Source organism: Corythoichthys intestinalis, chromosome 8, assembly GCF_030265065.1.
Source record: "Corythoichthys intestinalis isolate RoL2023-P3 chromosome 8, ASM3026506v1, whole genome shotgun sequence".
Classification (NCBI taxonomy): Eukaryota; Metazoa; Chordata; class Actinopteri; order Syngnathiformes; family Syngnathidae; genus Corythoichthys; species Corythoichthys intestinalis.
This window is the reverse complement of record NC_080402.1, coordinates 11,071,550-11,080,464: the sequence shown is the minus strand read 5'-3', so window position 1 is coordinate 11,080,464 and position 8,915 is coordinate 11,071,550.

Below are 8,915 nucleotides of genomic sequence, written 5' to 3'. Positions count from 1 at the left end.
TGAACAGTTTTAATGCATCATATGCATGGGAGTATGGCATAGTCCTGTTGTGATCATTCAACGTACCTCATTTATTAGGAGAAAGCAGCAAACAGGAAGGGGTTATAGGGGAACAGAAGAAAAGAAGGAGAGCGAGACAGAAGAAGCACAAAAAACAAGAAATACATTGAACGCCTACAGTAACTATGCCAGCGCAGTCCATTTCTCCTCCCGCAGCTCAGCAAAGGGGCTATCGTCATCCCCCCGGGATGCAGAGTGGTCCCCTGGGCCATCCACACCCCCATCAACCGGCCTTCAGGGTTGGGATGAGGGGATGTGCCACCAACCCCCTGTGTTGTAATTAGGCTCGAGCGTATGACGTTGCACTCGCGAGGTTTCCGCCCCTATCACCTTGTTGGAAGCAGGAAGTTCGGTGTCAGAACTCCGTGGAACATAAACAGTGAGGCATTTTGAATCAGGTCGCTCTTTAAAAACGATTGGAAATTATTGTTCGGTAAAGAATTGCAACAACCGATCGAATAGAAAGGAGAATGTACCGCTCGACGGAACCCATTGAGTTTCTTCCGGATCCCTACATGGAGAAAAAGCGAGGGAAAGCGCTAATCTGAACTTACCAAACGTCGGTGGCCTCGATCAGAAGGAAGGGCATAACGTTTGATTCTCCAGTTACACACAGAGTTTGCTCTATGCACTTCCACTCCGGTAAGTTAATTTCGTTTGTCAACGCAAATTTCGGTAACCTTATGCCCTAAGTCGGCCTGTTGTTAGCTATAGCTACAGCTAAACAGCTAGCATGCATACATGTGCATTGTCTTCATAAGACATAATTCCTGTCGTTTCTAAATGAAAAAGCCGTAACATGTTGCCGTGAGATAGTGGCAAAGAATTTGTACATAGGCTACATTGTCTGCAACAAATCTGTTTTCTAAAACACAGCATTGATTTGTCACTTAACTATCACAGCTCAGCACAGCACAAATTTAGATGTTCATGACAATGAAAACGTAAACACACATTGCCTACCTTTGCAAGAACGATGGTGTTGCCGTTTGCTACGGTCATAATGTGCAGGTCCTGCACCGCTCCGCAGCAAAACTGTTCGTAGCTTTGTAGCGATTTGTAGTTTCGGAATTGCTGGTGAGTGTAGTAACTTACACTAAATACAGCATGATGTCCATTTCGTGTAGTGGTGGAAGCTTGTCGACATCTTTATTCCATTTTTGTTCGGCTTGCTCGTAAGGGTCAACATTGTTCACATCCTTAAGTTTGCTCACATATCTGTCCTTCGCCGTGGTAACAAGTTTGTCTCTGTATCGAACTGGCAAGTTTTCCCTACTTTTTTCCATCTTTGGAACTCGTACTTGAATCGTATTTGCCGTTAAGTTTAAATGTCCCGTGATGCAGACGTGCTTCCAATATGGCTGCATTGTCGCAAATCTCGTATGATCCCGTGTTGCTGTGATGTAAACGCTCGAGCTTGATTACCCATTGATATCACCTGTTGTGGCCTGCTCCTTGTGTCTTGACCAATCTACTCCCTCTTGTATCAACCACCTGTGTCTTGTTGTCTCTTTACCCCTTGTCTGGATTTAGGATCCCCATGTGCTGTCTGTCCTTGTTGCGTCTTTGTGTTCTAACCCCATGTCTGTGTCCATGCTCCAATTGAGCCTGTATCCCAGTAAGTTTCATACCCAGTCTTTTGTTTGAATTTGGCTTGTACTTTGCTTTTTTGAGCTTTTGTTTGTACTTTGTTTTGTCTCTGGAATTGAACATTTTTGAGTTTATCACCACCCTGCCTTGCCTCCTGTTGTTTTCCCTGATTTAGGATCCCCATGTGCTGTCTGTCCTTGTTGAGTCTTTGTGTTCTCACCCCATGTCTTTGTCCATGCTCCAATTGAGCCTGTATGCCAGTAAGTTTCATACCCAGTCTTTTGTTTGAATTTTGCTTGTACTTTACTTTTTTGAGCTATTGTTTGTACTTTGTTTTGTCACTAGAATTGAACATTATTGAGTTGATCACCACCCTGCCTTGCCTCCTGTTGTTTTCCCTGAATTTGGGTCCACCATGTTCAAGCATCCTGACATAATGAAGCAACCACTCGTGGACCCAGTGGAAAAGACTCGCCATTGGCGGGGACGCTGAAGGCCGTCAGCCGAACTTCACCTCACCTGCTGACCACAGCACATTTTCTTGGACTCTTGATTTTTCGGACTTCGGGGAGAATCATAACTTATATGTCTCCTGTTTTCAGACTCTGACTCAGACCCTGATTTCGATTTTTTGCCCTCTGTTTCACCCTTCCAGTTTTGTCACACCTCCCTGATTCAACTTCCCCTTCCCAGCCAACTTGGAGCCTTACCTGGGCTCCAAGTTGGCCATCTACACTGGACCTCCACGTGGTGGCCTCCGGGGATACCCAGGTCTGGGCCGTATTGCCAGCGCCCCGTCTCCAATTCTCATTCCACCATGTCACCTGAAACCCATTCCGACCAAGACCACTGTCCATAAGCCTCGGCGTGCTTGTCCACGCCGTCGGAATGGGCCCCTTACGACTCCACGGCTTCCTGAGCCGGGTTTCGCAGTCAAGTGCCCTTGGCGGCTCCTCGCAGTCAAGTGCCCTTGGCGGCTCCTCGCAGTCAAGTGCCAGCGCCGGCTCCTCGCAGTCAAATGCCGTGCCGGCTCCTCGCAGTCAAGTGCCCGTGCCCATGCGGCTCCTCGTAGTCAAGCGGCGACCCAGCCAGTCTGTCAATTGCTTTTCTAAGCAGGAAAAAATCCCTTTCACGCTTATCTCCCCAAATAAATGATGTATCAAAAATCACACATGATACAGATTTTCCCTCCGTCCCTAAAAGACTTTCCTTCATGTAAACTAGAAGTAATCAGCTATCGACTACTATTCCTGTTTGGAAAGCCTCTCCCAACGCCATTTGACTGGAAAGTTTTTTGAATTGAATTGAAGTGAAATAGAAAAGGTAAAGAAAGAAGTGGCCATTGTTTTTTCCATTTGCATTTTACAATGACAAAAAGTAAACGTTAATGACAAAATATACTTTTATACAGTGATCCTTCGCTACTTCGCGCTTCACACTTCGTGACCTCAGTCCATCACGGATTTTTTTTTTTTCAAATTAAAAAATGAATACAGATGAGCTGTCCCGAGCCGATCGCGTAGTCTCACTCTCCCTCCGACCCTCTCCCTGCTCTTTGTTGGTCAGGCAGTGCACTGGAATTGCTTATTAAAGTTAACGATGACTGACCGACGTTTGGGTTTGATCTTGCCAGAGATGCGACCTTCAAAGCGTCGCATCCGTCAATGATCGTTTAACTTGTTAAACAGTTGCAGTGGCATCTCATTGTGTGTAAGTGAGCTTGAGCTAAAGTTCTAAAGTTTGTCACTAAATCCGCTTAATCTGCTTATTACCACCTAAAAAATATAGCCGGAATTAAGAGGCTTCTGACTAAAAAAGACATGGAAAAACTTATGCATGCATTCATTTTCAGTAGATTGGACTATTGCAACGGTATAGTTACAGGTCTTAATAAAAAATCAGTCAGGAAGCTCCAGTTAGTCCAGAATGCTGCTGCCAGAGTCCTTACAAGTCCATACATCAAGCATGTATTTTGGCCTTGGACCAAAATACATGCTTGATTTGATAGATCCTTATGAAGCATCTCCACCAGGAGTGGCCAACCCTGGTCCTCGAAAGCCGCAATCCAGCTTGTTTTCCATGTCTCCCTCCTCCAACAGACCTGAATCAAATTATCAGGATTGTTATCAGGCAACTGCAGAGCTTGCTGATGAGCTGATCATTTGATTCAGTGTGTTAAAGGAGGGAGACATGGAAAACAAGCTGGATTGCGGCTCTCGAGGAGCAGGGTTGGCCACCCCTGATCTAAACCCCTGAGGTCGTCTGGAACCGGTCTCAAGAACAAAACCATGTAGGGTGAGACAGCAATTAGTTATTATGCTCCTCACCTCTGGATCAAGTTACCTGAAGATCTGAAGTGTGCTCAAACTGTTCGCTCCTTTAAATCAGGGCTAAAATCTAGAGATGTCCCGATCACGTCATTTTCAAAGTATCAGAATTGGCAAAAAAATCGGCCATGCCTTTTTTAATATATAAATATATTTTAATTTAATCGTTTTCTAATTGTATTCAACATTACAAACATAATATGTTACACTCATCCAGAGCCTTTAGTTTAGGCTTAATGTAAGGTTATCAAATTTATCCCGATAACGGTGGTCATTAATTTTTTAAAAAAATGTATCACGTTATAATATTTGATGCAATTAAAGCATGCGCCGCATGACCCACTCACACATTGTTGCTAGTGTTGTATCGGTCGCGAACGATTCGTTCTTTTTGAACGAATTGTTTTGGTGAACGAGACCGAACTAATCATCATCTGCACTGATTCGTTCTATGAAGGTGGTGCTTGTTCGCTGCGTGGGAGGGCGTTGAGCAAGCGGCAGCGTCTTCTGACATCGCACACGACCAATCAGACGCCAGCCTCATCGCGGGCAGGGGAGGGACCGGAAACAGAATCAGGGCGTTTGTCACTCACGTCCACGTGTGGCCAATAAGCAGCCAGCGTGCAGGCAGGGGGGCAAGACTGAGTTTTGTCACTTCCCGTTCAGTGACTCGGTCCTCCGGTTCCTGACCTAGCTTGCTGCTAACTTGATTTTCCAGTAATGACTATGCGGTGAATGAATCAGAAAATGAAAGGAAATGACTTTGTCACATATTTGTTAACGTGGAGCCTATCAAATGCTGCTCAAACAGACAAAAACACCACACAAATCTAGCGAGCATTGTTTAGAGTAGTACTTTTCTCAACAAACTCGTGACTGCCTATGACGACATACTATCAAATTTACAGTAATTTAAAACACGGGTAGCTACGAGGCAAGCAAAAGCTGAGCTGCGGTCGCGTGACGGCAGTGAAGCGGGCAGAGAACTGTCACTATATGGAGGCTTCATGGCAGCGATATTTACCTCATATGTGCACAGAAAAAAATATTTAGTATGATCACCATAATACTGATTTGCAATGAAACTGTATATACATGTCAATTTTTCCCCGAGTGTTTTATTTTTTTTTTTCGTGTCAGCGTGTCGGGTGTTGGTTGGTTTGACAAATTATGTCAATCCGTCCATCACGTGCTACTCAAGCGCCCAAAACAACGCACGCAGACACGGGAGATGTCGCAATATGTCTACATTTTTCTTAACAGACTAATGAGAGTAGAAAGGCGACATCGTAAAGAGCTAACAATTATTTCTCGTCAGCATTTGACGATCTGAGATGCGGGGACGACAGGGGAGCTGACCGGATTATTTTATTTATTAATACCAGTGCAAAAAAACAATATGATCACCATAATACTGATTTGCAATGAAACTGTATATACATGTAATTTTTTTCCGAGTGTTTTTTTTTTCTTCTTCGTGTCAGGTGTTGGTTGGTTTGACAAATTATGTCAATCCGTCCATCATGTGCTACTCAAGCGCCCAAAAACAAAGCACGCGGACACGGGAGATGTCGCAATATGTCTACATTTTTCTTAACAGACTAATGAGAGTAGAAAGGCGACATCGTAAAGAGCAAACAATTATTTCTCGTCAGCATTTGACGATCTGAGATGCGGGGACGACAGGGGAGCTGACCGGATTATTTTATTTATTAATACCAGTGCAAAAATTCAACACGATCATCTTAATACTAAAAAACAAAAATACAACAGAGCGAGATGTAAATATGATGTGTTGGTCGTTCCATATTCAGAAATTAAACTTTCGATGTATTTTTATTTTCGTGACAGCAAACATGCTGTATATGTATGTGTGATCAAGAACCTGCTAAAGAAAGTCCGTGCGCCCCCGCCCCCTACTCCCCTCACAAAAGGAAAATGTTTAACCGTGTCCTAAATCGAAATGCAAGCACGAGCCATGACTTTGAGCCCATAGAACTAGGACAGACGACGCGGAAGTTCTCCCTCGCTTTTGCAGCAGCAGGAGGGAGACGAGGCTGTCTGTGAAAGCAGAATGATACCGCCTGTCACTCATTTCTGAAACTACGACGAGTGGTCAATGTGGAAGAGAGGGAGGGACCAAGCAATGTCACTTCCCATTCAGTTATACTGCGAAGCGGTCTTTGGTGATTCGTTCGGCAATGTCACTTCCCGTTCAGTAACCGAACGATTCGTTTGGGCGGGGAGGGAGATGAGGGGGGCGAACGATTCGTTGAACGATTTGTTTGAACGAATCTTTTTACTGAACGAACCGGAATGGATTCGTTTGCTCAAGTGAACGACAAATCTCGTCACTAATTGTTGCGCTCAATCCGTAATGGCGCTGTTTTACCTATATAGAGAGATAAAAGGCAGCGTAAAATGAGTAGAGTGAATTTTTGGCAGCCTTTGGAGCCTTTTTTGAATTGACTAAAGCCCTACAATCTCTCTCCCTATGATTAGAAATATCATGGGAAGCAATGTGGGGAAGCAAGATAGCAATTGATCTTTTTCTTAACACCTTAAGTTATTTCTCAACGCAGAGAAGATATATCAATTGGTTGCACTACGCACAGTCATGGTTCCACTTCCCATCATGCATTGGGGCATGGCTACAGTATCGTTTACTGAAAGCTCAACAAATACACTAGATGGCAATATTTAGTCACAATATACAAAGTCATAAGTCTTTCTATCCGTGGATCCCTCTCACAGAAAGAATGTTAATGATGTAAATGCCATCTTGAGGATTTATTGTCATAATAAACAAATACAGTACTTATGTACTGTATGTTGAATGTATATATTTGTCCGAGTTTTATTCATTTTTTTCTTAATGCATTGCCAAAATCTATATGATCGGGAAAAATAATCGGTAATGTTTGGAATTGAATCGGGAGCAAAAAAAGCAATCGGATCGGGAAATATCGGGATCGGCAGATACTCAAACTAAACGATCGGGATCGGATCGGGAGCAAAAAAACATGATCGGAACAACCCTACTAAAAATGCTTCTGTTTACCACAGCATATTCTTAACTGTCTATATATTTCAAATTTCAAGATCTTTCCTTTCTATTCATTTTCTCCTTTATTCCCATGTCTGATTTCAGTTATTATTAGTTTTTTTTTTTATTTTTTTTTTTAACTATTTGTGATTTAAAGTGATTTTTATTTATAATTTTATTTCCTGTATCAATTGTCTTTGTTTTAACTTTCTTTTCATTTCATTTAATGAATCATTTTATCTCTGCTCGTGGATCTTCGTGTGATGTAAAGCACTTTGAATTGACTTGTGTTGACTTGTGTTGAATTGTGCTATACAAATAAATTTGCCTTGCCTTGCCTTGAGCAGATTTGAGTGTACTCACTCAATGAAGCATTTAACTCATTCACTCCCAGCCATTTTCACCGGAGCAAGGCCCTTCGCTTCCGGCCGTTTTACTGGATTTAGACTGATTTTGCAAGGCCCACAGAAAATTCTGTTCTATTTCTATATAAACATGGCACCCACCAAAAGAAAGATTAGACTCTCTTCTTTCAGCAGAAAAAAAAGTTAGTCATATTAGAAATCTCATTTAGAAATCAGCATTAGAAAATAGCTTAGTTTGGGCAATTTTTCAATTTCTGATGAAAAAAATGGAGAAATTGAGCTTTTTGTGAAAGCAGACATTTCAAACATAACTGACTTATACACAGCTATTTTTTGCTTTAGTCATCGAGTGTCAAGACACAAATGTGAATCGCTACAGCTGGATTTTGGGGGAATTTTATGGGTGAAACATGGTAATATAACAGCGGTCGCGATGCAGGAATCGCAGACATCAAGGAGTGGTCGAGATGTTCTTTTCCATATATTTACCCTTTTAAATGTTTTTTTTTTTTTTTTTTTTTAATTGTCTTTGATTGAATCGATTATTTATCATCTAACATATTGGGGAAAATGCGACAGTAAAAAAAAAATTAATCGATAGTTATGAGGTAGATATCCGTGACTTTTTTACAGACACCATTTTTATCATTGTGGCGTAATTTATTAAAAGTTTAAAATATGCGAGTGAATCATTTTTTAAAGTAGTTTTTTTTAAATGACATATTAGACATCAATTAATGATTCTAAGCTAAAAATGACAGACATTTTGATTAAAAAATAAATTACTTCCCTTCTTTTTATGGCTGGGTTGAAACAAAAACGGTTGCGCAACGTCTGTAAACGGGGGTTTCCAGGGTAAAAGGGACAAATAAAAAATAGTGTGGGGGCTTAATACGCCATGAATCTGCTATGGCAGCATTTAGACATATTGGTCTATCAAACACAACAGTTCTTTTGGCTTAAAATACAGCTATTTTTTTTTAAAGAGGAGTGCAAGGGCAGAAACTGCTTTTTCAGTCGTCTGTGTTTTCCGCCATATATTTTCAATTTTGGCACTCCTTTGTTTCTATAGAGAAAAACTTCAAGAAAACCCAATATTTCCAGAAAATTAATGATTTACATACTTAGATTCTTTTGTGCATCCACCTTTCACATGAAAATCCTTTATGCTAACTAGATCTTGTCTGTTCCTTTAAAAACTCTTGAATCCGTTGAAACAGAAGCCAACACAGATGCTTTCTACATTTCCACTTGATTTAACAAGAGTCATCCTCCAAAACGCCACTTAAAGAGCAATTCATTAAGAAGACTTACACACACAAAACCCCTTTTCCAGTTGCTTAACCCTGATTTTTCCATTTTCTGGGCAGCACCAAATATATTAGGGTCAAGGGTCCAGTTAAAATACACAGTGTATAATTTTTTTTATTTTTTTTTTAATGGTTGCTTCCCAGCGGGGCTGCTGGTGCCGGCGGGGCTCCAGACAGCGCCGCACACACACGGATCACTTTCAGCCTTTTGTGTGTT